This window comes from Pteronotus mesoamericanus, unplaced genomic scaffold, assembly GCF_021234165.1.
Source record: "Pteronotus mesoamericanus isolate MK-2021 breed Mesoamerican mustached bat unplaced genomic scaffold, CSHL_Meso_final contig_101, whole genome shotgun sequence".
In the NCBI taxonomy this organism is placed as follows: domain Eukaryota; kingdom Metazoa; phylum Chordata; class Mammalia; order Chiroptera; family Mormoopidae; genus Pteronotus; species Pteronotus mesoamericanus.
In genome coordinates this window covers 15,354,436-15,371,409 of record NW_026555001.1, presented here as the reverse complement: position 1 = coordinate 15,371,409, position 16,974 = coordinate 15,354,436, and the positions used below count along the sequence as shown (strand labels likewise).

Sequence of the window (16,974 nt, the reverse complement as noted above, 5' to 3'; positions counted from 1 at the left end):
TGGAAGCAAAGAAATCTACCCTGCGCCTGCTTGGGGAACCCAGCCCTATATAAGCGAGGCCAGGGCAGCGGTTTGGGGAGCCGTATTTTTTATGAGTGGGGTGCTCCCTTGTCGCATCAAGCTCCCTCCACCTCATTTTCAGTAAACTTCTTCTGAATCAGTTTCATCTCCTCTCTTGATGTCCATCCTTGAAGTGGGGCAAGAACCCCTTAGCTGGTGACACTGAGACCCCTGATTCATGTACCAGCTCTGTGTTACTAACCGTCTGTTCCCGCAGGTCCTTACTTCCTCTTTACTCATCCCAGGCTCCGTGTTCATTGTTATAATTGCTGCCCTGTAAATACCCGTATCCCTGGCTCCTTCCCCTCCGCTGCTTTTGCTTGGCAACTTCTTGACCCTGCGCTCTCTTTCCGCTCCAGGCCTTGCCTGGGCACACAGCTGTGCCCACTGACCTCCCTTGCAATTCTCCTCAAAAATCTCAAATGGGCACTCAACACTCTGTGGCAACCTTCCCTCATATGTTTTACTTCCCACATTCTAACACATTCATTTTCCACTCGCCTTCACCACACACTTCACAAGAAAACAAGAGCAGTCGGGCAGGAATACTGCGTCATCCCACCAGCTGCCACATCTACCAGTGGCCCAGCTGTGTGCCCGGGCTCACCATGGATGAGGTTGTCCTCTCTGTGGGCCAGCATCCCACCCACCCTAGACCTTCTGAAGAGCCTCTCCCTTAAAATTATTCCCTCTGCCTCTTCCTCTATCCTGAGCTTTCTCTCTTCACTGGATTATTTCTCCCAATTACATCAGCATACAAACACTCTAGTATAACACCTCCCATTAAAAAAATTTCCTTGACCCCCACATCCTCGTTTACTGCCACATTTCTCTGCCCCACTGCATAGCAAAACTTCAAAACAAAACAAAACGAACAAACAAAAACCTTCTCCATTGTCTTTCCTCACTCATTCACTCCAATCAGGCATCCGTCAATGCCTCACTTTTAAGGCTGCGCTGGTAAGGTCATTCACCGATGGCCTCCTTGTTTGCCAAGTCGGATGTTCATTTTTATGGCCTCATCTTAGTGTATCGTTTTATTGTAAGCATCATTTGACCCTTTTGGCAGCTCTGTCCTTGAAATATTTCTCTGGATTTCCTAACCAACTGTTTCTTCTCTGTCTTTCCCCTGGCTCCTCCTCTTTTACTTCTAAGGTAAATGGAGCACAGAGAAAATGAGCAAGGCCAAAATCACTATAAGCACAGCCCAAAGGCGAATGACAAAGTGGACAACAGTTGCAAAGGAAAAGACCCCTCAGTTTTCCCTTCTTACAGAAGGAAAAACCCAGCACTTCCCTACTGTGTGTTTTTCTCTTGTCTCCTTGACCTTTACAGAAAAAACTTCACTTCTAACGCTTCTGGTCACCAAATGTGTGTGGCGTTTTCCCCACAATAATAAGCAAGTCTCCAATACTAGCTGGAGTAATACAGCATTAATTCTGACACCATCTCCCCAGAGGAAGCATCAGATTTTACAGATGAGGGCTCAGTACCCCCAGGGGGCACCCCACCCCACCCTGACTTCAGATGCTGGTCCAGGTGCAAGTTCCAGTTATCACCTGTGCTTCTAAACGACTGGCTGTGGACCCCCCTCTCCAAGTTCAATTGGTTTGCTAGAGCGGCTCATAGAACTCAGGGAAATACTTAGTTACATTTACTAGTTCATTATAGGATATGATTAAGATGCAGAAGAATAGACAGATAAAGAGATACAAAGGGCGAGGGCGGGGAGGGTCCAAATGGTGACGTTAGGGTGTGTCACCCTCCTAATGTGGTTTGCTAGCCTGGAAGTTTCTGGAATCCCATTACTATTGGGATTTTGTGGAGGCTTCCCAGCTCCTCCCTGGAGGAGGAAAGGTGGGGCTGAAAATTCCAAGCTTCTTACCTTGGCTTGCTCTTTCTGGTGACCACCCCCACCCAGGGCTCACCCGGGGTCATCTTGTTAGAACAAAAGTTGTCTCTGGTGTTCTTATCATTTAGGAGTTTACAAGGGCTTTAGGGCCTCTGTGACCCAGGGGCAGAGATAAATACACAGCAAGTCCTCAATTAACTTATCAATAGGTTCTGCTGCTTTATGAGAAACAGTGTGTAATGAAACCAACTTTACCATAGGCCAATTGATATAAGCAAGAGTTAAGTTTCTAGGCATCTCATCGACATTGTAGTGAAACAACGTTAACAGAAAGGACTATTTGAGTACCTTCTAGGTATATTTTTTCTGTTATCTCATAACAGTATTTACATGTCCATGGACATAGCGATAATATCCCTAACATTTAAAGAGAATTCTCTTTATCATAGAAGTCAATAAAAAAAGTGAACAACCCAATAAAATGTGGAGAACGAATGTGAACAGACAGATCTCGGGAAAGGGTTACAAATACCTCTCAGCAAACAAAATGATAGACAAACTTATTAATAATAAAGAGAAATAAAGATGAAAACTACACCAAAATATCATTTTCAATTATACTGATTCAAATCCAGATTTGACAACATGCCCTGTGGGAAAACAGGTCTCATATGTTGCTGTGACATTGATATAAAAAGATCTCTGAGACAGATTTTTAACTGGGTTAAAAAAAGTACAAACTAGTAAGTATATTATGCTCCCAGAATATGCATGTTTTCTGTTTGTATTTGCATGAGAAAGGAGACACACGCACACACCAATGAAAAGCGATTACTCCTTGGGATGGTAGCTGGACTGCCTAGGGAATAGGGGAAAGTGAGTCTTTTATGTGTATGCCTATTAGCTTATTTGGTTCTTGGTTCATATGAATGTATTACTTATTTTTTAAAAAGAGAAACATGGGAAAATGGAGACAAATGTATTTGAACAATAAAAACAATTTTGTTAAATATAAATAAGTAAATCAAACAATATAAAAAAGATCAGGTATGAAAAATGTGAAAAAATAAAAATAAAAATAAATAAAAAGAGAAACAAAGAACTACGATCCAAAGAGTTTCTTGGTGAATTTTTTGTGCACATTGGTTTAAGGAACACAAACAAATGTGTCTCATCTTCAGAGGTAGTTAGGGAATTATTATAAGCAGGATGTGTGGACCTTGAGTTGCACTTGAGTCCTGTACGATTCACATGTCCATCATGTCCTGAAGGACGTTTCTGGTGATCGGCAAGAGCATCACCAGGCAAACATTGATCTATCTGAACACCCTACACTGGTCCCACAACTTGTCTATATATGGACTGAAAGTTTTACCAGGGCTCCAGCTACACTGTTACCTGCTTTAACCCCCACCTTCGCCAGAAGCATTGGCATCAGTTGGATGCCTTTAGTTGCTAGAAGGAAAATAACCAAATCAAATATCAAAACAATAACTAACATCAGTCATCATTAAGGAAATGCAAATCAATACCGTTTCACACCTACCACGATGACCATAATTAAAAATAATTAAGAAAATAACAAGTGTTGGTGAGGAGGTGGAGAAATTGGAACCTTCATACATTGCTAGTAAACCATAGTCTGGGCCATAAACTAAACCTTAATAATTAAAAAAAAAAAAAAAGAAAAGAACGAACCCATACAACATATGTAAAATGGTACAACAGCTGTGGAAAATAATTTGGCAAATCCTCAAAAAGTTAAACATAGAATTATGATATAACCCAACAATTTCTGTCCCCTTGGTATGTACCCAAATAAATTGAAAACAAGTGTTCACATAAAAACTTGTACATGAATGTTCATAGCAGCTTTATTCAAAAAGTGGAAACAACCCAAAAGTCCATCAGTTGATGAGTGGAGAAACAAATGCTGGTATACCCACACAATGGAATGGTACTTGGCAATAACCTATAATGACGTGCCAATGCATCCCACAACATGAATGAACTCCGAAAACGTTATGTTCAGACACAAAAGGTCACGTAGTGTGTAATTCCATTTATGTGTCCCTAGCATTAATCACACTGAAGCCATACAGGAAATGCAAACACCTCGCCACCCCACAGGTTATGTTGAATATATATCCAGTCAGGGTGAGCTGAGCGGACCTGCATTCAGGAAAGGGGCTCTGTTGTGGAATTTTTACCTGTGCAATTGCCTTCTAATCTTGTTTGTTTTCTGTAATCATAAAAACATCTGTGTTATTTGTAAGAACTTTATTGTAGACATTTGGCCTCTGAAAGTTTCACACTATCTCTTGTCACATACAACTGTCAATCTCCAAGCCTTCCTAATAAATTTATCTTGTAAAATAGCAGTCAGTCTCGAATCTCTACCAACTTATGTGGCTACTTAAGTGTTTGGAATTCTGTTGTTTGCTAAAAGGGTTGTAGTTTTACTTCGCTGGCTTCTTCCTTTTGTCAAGGATTTATTAATATAATCACAAATATAACATATTAATAATCTTGAAATATGGGTTAAGAAGTTTTTGTGTCTGCTCTAATGTAAAGAGATGCAAGGGAAGGAGCATCCCTTTTCTTCTTTGCTGGATGAAATCAAAATCTTCATGCATGGTCCGGAATTGCTGCAGCAATCTTTTTTTTTTTTTTTAATCCTCACTCGAGGACATTTCTTCACTGGTTTTAAAGAATTTTTTCTTTTTTAATTGATTGAGTTTGAGAAGAGAGAAGAACATCAATTTGTTCCATTTTTTAATGCATTCATTGGTTGATTCTTGTATGTGCCGTGACTGGGGATCGAACCCGCAACCTTGGAGTATCAGGATAATGCTCTAACCAACTGAGCTACCCACCCAGGGCCTCTCCACCACCTTTAGAGGGAGAAGGAAGAGAGAAAAATATCGATGTGAGAGAGAAGCATCCATCGATTGCCTCCTGGATGCACTCACAACCTAGGTATGTGCCCTGATTGGATACGACACAAAAAGTCAATTCTGATAGCTTAAAAGATCCTATGCTTATCCTGACTGGTGTGGCTCAATGGGTTGGGTATTGTCCCACAAATCAAAACGTCACTGGTTTGATTCCCAGTCAGAATACATGCCTGGGTTGCAGGCCAGGTCCCTGGTTGGGAGTGTGCAAGAGACAACCAATGGACGTTTCTCTCTCACACTGATTTTTCCCTCTCTTTCTCCCTTTCTTCCCCCTCTCTCTAAAAATAAATAAATAAATCTATAAAAATAAATAAATAAAAGATCCTGTGCTTACCAGCTGTTCAGTATGGGAAGCTAAACCAAGCAAAGACAGTTATGCAACAGAGCATTACATATGATAAAAGGCAAATCATTATATATGATAAAAAAACAGGATACTGTTTTTTAAAACACGTATCCAAAACTTTTGAAATTTACCCTTATGACTGCTGAGTCTTATGTGCACAATTGCAAAAAATATTTTGTGTTTCTGTATCCAGGAATGACTATCTATTTTAGAGAAAACTAACTGGCAGAGAACTTTTTTTACATCAAAAGGGTGACTAAAGAGTATCTCAAGTGCCAGAAAAAATAACATGGCGCAATGGCTGCTTGGCAGCCTCCATGCAGGCTGTTACAACACATTTCCCAGGCACTCTCTTGATGGGAATCCTCCTGGCAACACAGAATGACAGTGAGTTCATGTCATGTGAAATGTGTGAACACGGTGGTTGCGCGTTACCTGAGAGGCAGGGCAGGGATGGAGATTAAAACGAAACATTCACTACACATGTACAGCGCCCTATCCGCCATTCAGAATGTGTTCTGACTGGGCAAGAGAAACCACACGATCCGTTGATTTGAAAAGCTAAAATGTAAAAGTAAACCCAGTGTCCCCTGAAGATGAATGGACAAGCAAAACATTGTGTGTACATATAATAGCATATTATTCAGGTTTAAAAATGAGAGGAATTCTGCAACACGTTACAGCATGGATGAACCTTGACGGCATTCATCTTAGTGAAATAAGGTGGTCACAAAAAGACAAATACTGTATGATTCCACTTATGTGAGGCACTTAGAGTAGTCAAAATCATAGAAACAAAAAATAGAATGGTGGTTGCCAGGTGCTGGGTGCTGTGGGAAATGGGAGTTATGGATTAATGGGTGTAGAGTTTCAGTTTTTGCAAGAAGAAAAGAGAACCGGAAATGGGTGGTGTGAGGGTGGTCAGCTGGGAAAGAGTTCACAAACAGAAGAAAATGCAGAGTAAATTTTTATTCACTCTCCAAGACAAGACAGGGTCATGGTGTGAAGAGATATACCAGCAGTGAAACGGAGGAGGCGTTGAGTGTTTACCAGATTATAATTGGATTACAAAAGGGAGGGTAGCTGTTGTTTGGCCCCAGGGCTGTTGAGGGCCTTGTGACACAGAAGGTTTCAGTTGGTTTTGCATAAACTGCAGTTTGCTCCAATGTTGTCTTTTGCCTGTGGCTGTGAGGGGGTGGAGGGACAGCTAGTTACATTATCTTCTTGTTTTGCAGTAACTTCCAGCCCCGGAGGCATAAACTCAGAAGAGTAAAATGGCAGTCAGGTTTAACAAGGTCAAAGGCCTGCTCGGCAAAAGGTACTACATTAGCAAATGGCGCCAGCTTTATCCTTTCAGGTGGTGGTAATAGTTGCACAACGATCCAGTATATTTCATACCACTACACTATACTCTCAAAGATGGTTAAGGTGGCAAGTTTTATAGTATGTGTATTGTACCACAATAAAATAATTGGGGGGGGGGCGAGAAAGAAAGCTGGAGTGACTTTATTAATATCAAAGTAGATCTCAGAACAGTGAAAAATACTGGAGACAAAGAGGGACATTTTATAATGACAGAAGGGTCAATGGACCAGGAAGGGAACACATACCAAGCCATTTCTGAGACCAATGTTTCTGATTTAGTCAAGTCAGGCTGCTCTGTTGAAGTCGTACATGTTATAGACAACAGAAATGTGTTCCCCACGATTCTGGAGGCTGGCGGTCCGAGATCAGGACACCAGCACGACTGGGTTCTGGTGGAGGCCCTCTTCTGGGCTGCAAACCGCCATCTTCCCTTAGTATCCGCACAGGGTGGAACCAGCGCAAGAGCGGGGCCTGGGACCCTTTCATGAGGGCACTAATCTCATTCAGAAAGGCTTCACCCTCATGACCCAATTACCCCACAAAAGCCCTGCCTCCTAAAATCATCCCATTGGAGGTTAGAATTTTAACATATGAATTTGGGGGGAAACAAACATTCAGTTCATTGCAATTACTTTAATATCAAAACCAGAACCAATGTGTCAGTGGATTAAAGGACAGACAGATAGGTCATTGGAACAAAACAGTCTAGAAACTGACCAACACAAGTGATTTTGATCAGAGTGCAAAGACAATTCAATGGAGAAGTGATAGTCTTTTCACCAAATGGTGGTAGAATAACTGGACATCCATTTGCAAAAAAAAAAAAAAAAAATGAACCTCAGAAAAAAAGAAAAAGGACGAAAGAAAGAAAACAAAACAAAAAATGAACCTCCACCCATACTTTACACCTTAGCCAAAATTAACTCAAAATGGATATAAATTTAAATGTAACACCTAAAACTATAAAAGCTTTCAAAGAGAACACAGGAGGGAATCTTTGTGTCCTGGAGTTAGGCAAAAAGCTCTAAGAACTGACATTGTTACTGGACAGGGACCAGGTTGGAGCGGGTCTGTCCAGGGCCAGCAAGTGGTATGTGCAATCCTGACTTGGCGCAAGAAAGATTTCACAACGTGAGTCCAGGGGATTTTGAGAGGACGTTTACTAAAGCTGGGACAGTGAAACAAGGAAAGCCTTAGGATAAAAGAAGCAGGAGGGCAGAAGCTTGGGTCACTGAAAAGGCAGAGAAAAGAGGCCTGGGACACAGGTTCAGGGGTTTTCCCTGCCCGCTTTTCCCCTGGTTGCAAGTCCCACGGGGGTTCCCAGAGATTTGTTGTTGTTTTTTTAAAGTGCATGCCCTACAAAAGGGCACTCCTGCATCCTTTGTTCTGAGGTCTTTTATCTGTCTTTTGCAGGCCAGAAACCTAGGAGAGTTCTCCGCAAAGTATTAATTAGTCTTCCAGGTGGTATGTTGATGTACCAGAATGAGCACATAGAGGGAGTGGGGTCATTTTCTGGTCAGTTTCACCTTCAAAGAATGTCACTGAAGAGGGACCAAGGAATCATTTATTTTTACGAAAAAGTAAATTTACAGCCAATTTGTTATTTGGCTGTGAATTGCCCCATCAGTTTGTTCCACCGTCTGTCTCGGTTTCCCCATTCCACTTACCAAGGAATTTTCCTAACTTCTTACTAACCTGCCTCAAAACTAAAAACATAATCTATAAAAGAAAAAATTGACAAATTGGATTTCACCAAAATGTAAAACTTTTACTCTGTTAAGGATACTCTTAAGAGAATAACAAGACAATTAACAGATAGGAAAAGAATATCGACAGATCACATATCAAAGGACGTGTATCCAAGATACATAAAGAACTCTCAAAACTCAGTGAAAAGAAAACAAACCAATATAGTAAATTGGCAAAGATTTGAACTGACACTTCACCAGAGAAGCTATATTAAAGTACAAAAGCAAATGAGTACATTAAAAAATGCTCAACAGCATTAGTCATTAGGAAATTGCAAATTAAAACCACAATGATATACCGCTTTCGCACGCACTGAGGTGGCCATAATAAAAATGCAGTCATTACTAAGTGTCAGTGAGGATGCGGACAAACCGGAGCTCCAATACGCCACTAACGGGAATATAAGAGGTCACAGCTGCTGTGGGAAACAGGTTGACAGTTTCCCCAAAAAGGTAAACATAGAGTTACCATATGACCTAGCAATTTTATTCCTAGGTATATACCCAAGAGAACTTAAGACATGTTCACACAAAAACTTGTACACAGATAATTACAGCAGCATTATTTATAACAGCTAAAAGTGGAATCAACCTAAATAGTCGAGTGATGAATGGATAAACAAAACATGACATATTCACATCATGGACTATCATTTAGCCATAAAAAGGAATGAACTATTGATGTATGCTACAATGTGGGTGAATCTTGAAAACATTAGGCTAAGTGAAAGAAGCCAGACACAAAGGTCACATATTGTATGGTGTTATTTGATTTATATGGTTGTCCAGAATAGGCAAACCCACAGAGACAAAGAGTAGATTAGTTACAGTCAGGATGGGGGTCAGAGGCGGTTGTAGGCGCAGGGTTTCTCTTGTGAGGCATTTGAGTCTGCTGTGGCCACCATAAAAAAACCTCGTAGACTGGATGACTTAACCAACAGAAATTTATTTCCCATGCTCCCAGAGGCTGGAAAATCCAAGATCAAGGTGCTAGCAAGGTAGGCTTAACTCCGAGGCCTCTTCTCATGGCTCGTAGATGGTCACCATCTTGCTGTGTGCTCTCATGGCTTTTCCTTGGTGTGTGAGCAGGGAGAGAATGAGACATCTTTCTTCCTCTTCTTTAAGGGCACTAACCTCATCATAAGGACCCTACCCTCCTCATTAGTCCCATCTCTCTCTAATTACCTCCCAAAGTCCCCATCTTCAAGTACCTTCACACTGGGGCATTAGTAGGCTCCAACGTGGAAGTTTTGGGAGCAATTCAGTCCATAGCAGGAAGTGATAGAAATGTTCTGCAATCAGATACTGCTGATGCATTGAACTTTGTGAATATACTAAAAACCATTAAATTCTATACTTTAAAAAAAAAGCACAGTAAGATACCACCACATATCTGCTAGAGTGACTAAAATTTTTAAAAAATAAATAAAACAAAACAAAAATGGAAGTACTAAGTGCTACCAAGAATGTGGAGGAAACAGAACTCTCATACATTGTTGATATGAGTGCAAAATAGTAAGGCCACTCCGGAAAACAGCTTGGAAGTTTCTTACAGACGTAAGCATACGCATACCACACGACTCAAGAATCCTACTCGTAGATATTTACCCAAGTGAAATAAAAACCTATGTTCACAGAAAACCTGAAAAACCACTACATGTATGTTTATAGTAGCAGTGTTTATATTCACCCAGTCCTGGAAACAATCCAACAAATTGTGCTCCATCTATAAAATGGATCACTAGTTAGCAATTAAAAGGGAAAAATTATTGATACAACAACAACACAGATGACTCTCAAAGGCATTATGCTAAATAAAGAAGCTAGGTTCAGAAGACCACAAAATGCATGATCTCATTTATGTAAATTCCTGGCAAAAACAAAATCTAGGGACAAAGAATAGATGAATGGTTGCCAGAGGTATGCTGTACCTTCAGCCCCCGCCACTTTCCTGTGTTCTGCTGGGACAGTGGACTTTCTATTTCCTCCTGTGCCCCTCACTCGCCTCTGCTGGCAGCACCCTTCCCGTGAGCTCCCTTAGGTTTAAACCTCCACATTTGTATATTAGTAGTTATGGCTCCTCCCTGTGCCTTCATTTTTCAAAACTGTGACCCTTATCATCATTTCTCCCCTCTCTTTAACCCTATTAGTTTAGGGTCTTTTTAAAGATTTGACTTATTTACTTTTTAGAGAGAAGGGAAAGGAGGGAGAAGGAGAGGGAGAGAAACATCAATGTTTAAGATACCTCAATCATTTGCCTCTATCATGCTCCCAACTGGGGACCTGCCCTCCAACCCAGGCACGTGCCCTGCCTGGGAATCGAACCAGTGACTCTTTGGTTCACAAGCCAGCACTCAATCCCCTGAGCCACACCAACTAGGGCTTTATGGTCTTTTTAATTCTTTACTATTATGACAGTATTTGCAGGGGGGCAGATAAATACACATTCAGTCTAAATACAAGTCTAAAATACATAGTTTAGGAAATGGATATTATTTTCTCATATATATACTTCATATGTATCTATACTTCTTATTTATTTATGTCTGGCCAACCTCAGAACACACAGGTGTTTGCCAGACAGACTCTCCATGCAAGCCATCAAATTTTTGTCTTCCTGAGTGGACACGCTTAAGAGAATTGTCACATAGTTTCAGGTCTGGCAGCCAGAATTTTCGTTGGCTGCCTGGGCTGTGGGCCAGCGTTCAACAGGGTCTGAGAAACCAGGGGTTTTACACTGGATTCTGGGAACTGGGCAGCCCACTAATGGTGGGCTTTTCCCACTGGTGACTGGGGAAAGGGGTTGTGGGTCTGTGTATGTCTATGAGCAACATGCCAGTAGTCATACTTATAATCAGGACTCAGAAATGCCTTCTCATTACTTACATCACAATCATCCCCTAACATAAATACATAAAAATAGTCTTGAAATGGCACTGACTCCCACAGGACTCATTTCTGTTCTCTGTCATTGTTTCTACAGCACCTTGATCTTCAACCCCAAGTGGTCTTTGAAAACACAGGGATACTCCAGTCTTCCACACTGAGAAAACTTTAGGGGCCCAGGAAGTATCGGGGCTGGTATTTCCCTCTTCTTCAGCTGCCACGGCAGAGCTAAAGAATATTAGGTGGTTTTCAAAACTTCGGGTTCCACAAATGTAAATCGCAGGTTGTAACATGCCCTACGCACATCTTATTTTTAATAAATCAGTCACTGTTTGTCATTGCCAGCTGACCCTGAAAATTTAAGTTTTATTTTATTTTATTTTTTTACACTTTAAAAAATTTATTGAGGGGAGAGATTTGTTATTCCACTTATTTATGCATTCATTGATTGTTTCTTGTATGTGCCTTGCCTGGAGATTGAACCCAGAACCTTGGCATATTGGGGATATAAGGACGATGCTCTAACCAACTGAGCTACCTGGCCAGGGCCGAGGTTTTATGTTATAACATTACAAAACTATGATCTTCAGGGCCATGTAAATCAAGATTTCCTTTTTAGGAGGTACAGTGTAATTTACTGATGGTACATGATAAGAATGACTCCCTAAGCTCCTCCCCTTCCTCAGGGATGGAAAATGTTGAGGACAGCAGATTCTCAGTGTGTTGGGGGTCAAGCTGGGGCAAGGGCTCCTCAACAGCCGAGGGTGTCGCTCTTCCTCTGGGCCTCTCATTGGAGCTGTGCTCTTACTTCTTGGAAGTGATTTGAACCATAAGGTCCACCACCCACTGCTGTAGACAAATTCATTGTCATCCCAGGAAATGAGCTTGACAAAGTGGTCGTTGAGGGTGATGCCAGCCCCAGCATCGAAGGTGAAAGAGTGGGTCAAAGTCGCAGGGGACCACCTGGTCCTCAGTGTAGCCCAGGATGCCCTTGAGGGAGCCCTTTGATGCCTGCTTCACCATCTTCTTGATGTCATCATATTAGTATGGCAGTTCAAATTCATGACCAACACATTTGCGGGTGGGGACAGAGAAGGCTCTGCCAGTGAGCTTCCCATTCAGCTCAGGGACGACCTTGCCCACAGCATTGTCAGTACCAGAAGCTGGGCTGATGTTCTGAGTAGCCCTCCACTGTCATGCCACAGCTTCACCATAGTCTTCTACATGGCAGTGATGGCATGGACTATGGTCATGAGTCCCTCCACGATGCCAAAGTTGCCATGGACGACCTTGGCCAGGGGAGCCAGGCAGTTGGTGGTGCAAGAGGCATTGCTGGCAATCTTGAGGAAATTGTACTTTTTCTGGTTCAGGGACATCACAAACACAGGGGCATCAGCAGAAGGGGCAGGGATGGTAGACCTTTTGGCTCTACTCTTCGAGTGAGCCTCAGCCTTCTCCATGGTAGGGAAGACACCAGTGGGCTCCACAGCATATTCAACAGCAGCATCACCCCATTTGATGGTAGTGTGATCTCTGTCCTAGGTGATGGAGATGGGCTTTCTACTGATGACAAGCTGCCCATTCTCAGCCTTGGCTGTGCCAATGACATTGCCGTGGGTGGACTCATACTGGGACATGTACTCAAGGTCAGTGAAGGGTTCATTGATGGCCACAAGATTCACTTTACCAGAATTAAAAACAGCCCTAGTGACTGGGCACCCAATACGGCCAAACCCATTTACCACAACCTTCCCCATCACACCTCAGCTACTTGGCTGTCTGTCAAATTGGGAGGAGCAGAGAGATAAGCCGGGACTTTCCTGATGGGAGCTATAGGAAATCTTGTGTAGCAATGAGGCAGAAAGTTGATTGTTGCTTTTAGGCACTACCTTCCTCTTCTCGCTAATGGATCTTGGATTTTGTTAAGTATTGGCTGGCAACGGACTTAAGAAAGATGGGGATGTTCCCCAGTGGGGTTGCCAGGTTTAGCAAATAAAAATATAGGAAACCAGTTATAAATGAATTTTAGAGTAACAAGAAATAGGCAACCTTATCCCCCAGGTTCTGAGAACGAACTGTGATTGGTTAAGCCAAACCGGGTAATCCGTTTCCCCCCTGCCAGTGATTGGTTTGTGGGTGGGCGTATAACACAGTTCTGACCAATGTCTTCTGAAGAGAAGTCTGCAGCCTTCTGCAAAAGGTATTTCTCCCTGAAAAAACACGGAAACAATGCAGGACTCCTTCATGCTTTCTGCCTGGAATAATCTCAGGGAAGAGGTGGTACTGGGAACAGCAGAAGTCTTTTTGTCACCGTGAGAGACTGACCCAGAGCTCTGACACCATTAAACTTCTAAAGTGGGCGGCTCTGGAGTTCTGTTCTCCAGACTTCTTGTTTTCAATGTCTTCACTGCTTGAGCCTCTTTTAGGTGGGTATTCCATTTATGCTGCTGGAAGGATCCTAAATGATTCCGCTGAAAGTATTTTGAATCTCACTCAGCAGGTTTTAATAGAATCAGTCTCAACTAAAGAACCTTTTCCTACCTAGATAAACAAAATAATTTTATTATACCATCACTGGCCTAGTAGTATCCCATGTGCCTTTCTCAACTTCTCACAAAGAATCACAGAAACTCTCCCACAGATTATGGGGCGGATGGGTGGGAGACAGTGTTTCTTGCTTCCTAGGATGGAATAGTTATTTTTATTAAGAGTTCTCTGAGTCTTCAATGTTACTGGCAGCACAGGGAAGTGCTAGCCAGGCAGGCCAGCTCTATGGAACAGACGGTGCTGTTTCATAGTTGTGGATGTGAGGATGGCAGCCTTTAGCCCACAAGTTGAGGCTGGTGATCCCGAGACATCATTAGCATCAATGGCATCTGTGCTGTCAGTTTTGATGACAATGTAGATAATATCCAGTTCGTTGGTTTTATTTCCAAACATTCTAAAATGAATGAAATTTACCCAGTGTTTAATAGCCACAATTTGTATGTATGGCAAACATTTTTATTTTTAAGTAATTTGAATAAATTATATATGCGTTTGGCATATACAGAATTCAGACCAGTAAGCCCCCCTTCCATCCTGGTCTCTTTTTCCTTCTCAAGCAGTAACCATTGTTATTAGTTTCTTGTGTAGCCTTCCAGCCTTTTGTGTACATGGACAAGTATATAAATGTGTACGGCTCCTTTTAAAATATAAATGATAGAATGGAATACACATTAATCGTATCTTGGAGATCCTCTGCCATCATTATTTTTTTTAAGATTTTATTGATTTATTTGCAGAGAGAGGGGAAGGGAGGGAGAAAGAGAGGGAGAGAAACATTAATGTATGAGAGAAACATCAATCTGTTGCCTCTCACGTGCCCCCAACTGAGAACCTGGCCCGCAGCCCAAGCATGTGTCCTGACGGGAAATCGAGCCAGTGACATTTCCGTTCGCAGGCCGGCACTCAGTCCACTGAGCCACGCCAGCCAGGGCCATTACTTTTTAAACACTATTTTATTTATTTACCTTTATAGAGAGGGGAAGAGAAGGAGAAACAGAGGGTGAGAAGCATCCATCGGCTGTCTCTCCTAGGCACCCTGATCAGCGACCTTTTACTTTGCAGGACAACCACCAACCAACTGAGCCACCCCAGTGAGGGGGACATCTTTACTTCTTAAGCCATCTTATTCTGTTCAAGGGCTGCATGATATTCTAATGCATGGTTGTGCTATAACGCATTAGCTAATCTATTGATAGACACTGCACTGGACATTTGTGTTTTCTGGCTGAACAGCTCCTTTGGGACACTTGCACTTGCTGAAAAACTCACTATCCAACCTCCTTTGAAGCTCCAGCAACCATGCCAGTTTCCAGATCAGAAATGGACTGCAGGAGGAAATGGGCTTTGGGGCAGGACATCCATTTTGCTGGCAAGGGTGCAGCAGAGCCCTGCTGCTTTGGGACAGGAGAGGGTACACAGTAACTTTCTGATGCAGAAGTTAAACATTGAGTTATCACATGACCCAGTAATTGCAATCCTAGGTCTATAACCAAGAGAATTGGAAACATATCTACATAAAAACTTGTACATGAATGTCCATTACGACATTATTCATAATAGCCAAGAAGTGAGAATGACCCAAATGTTCATCAACTGTTGAATGGATAAAGAAAATATTGTATAGTCACACAACATAATATTTTTCAGCAATAAAAAGGAATTAACTACTGACACATGCTACAATGTGGACCCAGAGAACGTTAAGTGAAAGAAGCCAGTCACAAAGAACCACATATTTTATGATCCCATTTACATGAAACATTCAAAATACACAAAGCCATAAAGTTAGAAAGCAGAACCCTACATCCAGTGTCACTGGAGACAGCACAGGGAGTCACCAGCCAGGAGACAGCCCTAGAGGGGGACCTGGACATTATTCCCACCTGACAGCAAAGTAACTAAACGTAAAAGGTACTACTGGTAAAGTCAGGTTGGAGAAAAAAACGTAACTGGTCCTTGGCAAGTATGCAACTCAACCGGTGGGAGCCATGTGTGTACAACTGCTTTAGAGAGTAGCCTGTTAGTGCCAGGATTTTAGTGGATGTTGGTCAGTATGTTTTGCACAGTAAATGGGGAGCATCTCTCAATTTGCTGAGGTTCTTAAGCAGAGGTTGATTAGGATTACTGCTGCATTTCTACAGGGGAATATTCCAAGTTAAGTGGACCTTTTGCATCTGAGTCTGCTTGCAACATTTTTAGTTACAGTGCTGGTCCAAAGACCAAGAGAGGAGCCCACTGTTAAGCACCATCCACGCTTTGGGTATTGAGGACCCCATGTGGACAGTTCAGAGCCACACCTCCCTGGAATTGCCTGTCAGAAAGAAATAAAACTCACAAAGGAGACTCTGCCTGGAAAGCCACTGAGATCTGGTATGCCCAGCATCCAGGAAGACCAGTTTCTACGCTCTTGTCATCCAGGACAATCAAATTAATCTATAAATTTTATGTAACCTCAACCAAATCTTAATAGGATTTTTAAATTGGAATTTAATCATTCTGATTCTCTTCTGGAAAATGTTCAATAGCAGCCAGAAAAATCTGAATAAAATTATTGAATGGGAATCTCCCTGTATGAAAATATAAATATAAACATATGTAAATATGTAAACATAATACAAATATATTTAGTAATATGAAATTAAAGGGATTGAAGTAGACAAATAAATCAGTGGAACAGAATAAAATGCAGAACAGAGCCCTATTTGTGTGCAAATTAAACTTACAATAGAGGGGACATTTAAAATTTGTGTGGGAAGGCTGGCTTTTTCAATGAACCACGTGAGATGGCTGGTTAGCTATTGAAGGGAAAATGTTAGATTGAACCTCCTGCTTCATCACCTCAAACATGGATGGTACAAAGAGTTTAACAATTAGAAAAAAAGTTAAAACATTTTAAAAGCCTTTAAACTATATTTTTAATAATATTGGGGTAGAGAATGCTTTCCTAGACAAGATATAAAACCCAGAATTATTAAAAAAAAAAAACCTGAAAGATCTGTTCTCATAAAATTTAAACTTCTTCTAAAAGAAATGCTATAATAAAAGTTAAAATAAAAGGCAAAGAGTGGGAGAAAAATTGTTGTATTGAATTAATATCCAGACAATTACTTCAATTGACAAAGGATATGACCAGGAATTTCACAGAAAAATCCAAACCAAAAAAAAGAGGAAGAGGAGAAGGGGGAGGGAGAAAAGAAGAGAAAAAAAAAAATG

General features: G+C 41.6%; 1 pseudogene; it reads right to left on the bottom strand.

The window, feature by feature from the left end:
- Nucleotides 1-12,018: 12,018 nt before the first annotated feature.
- LOC129064938 (glyceraldehyde-3-phosphate dehydrogenase-like) lies at nucleotides 12,019-12,971 on the bottom strand (annotated as a pseudogene).
- Nucleotides 12,972-16,974: the final 4,003 nt, after the last annotated feature.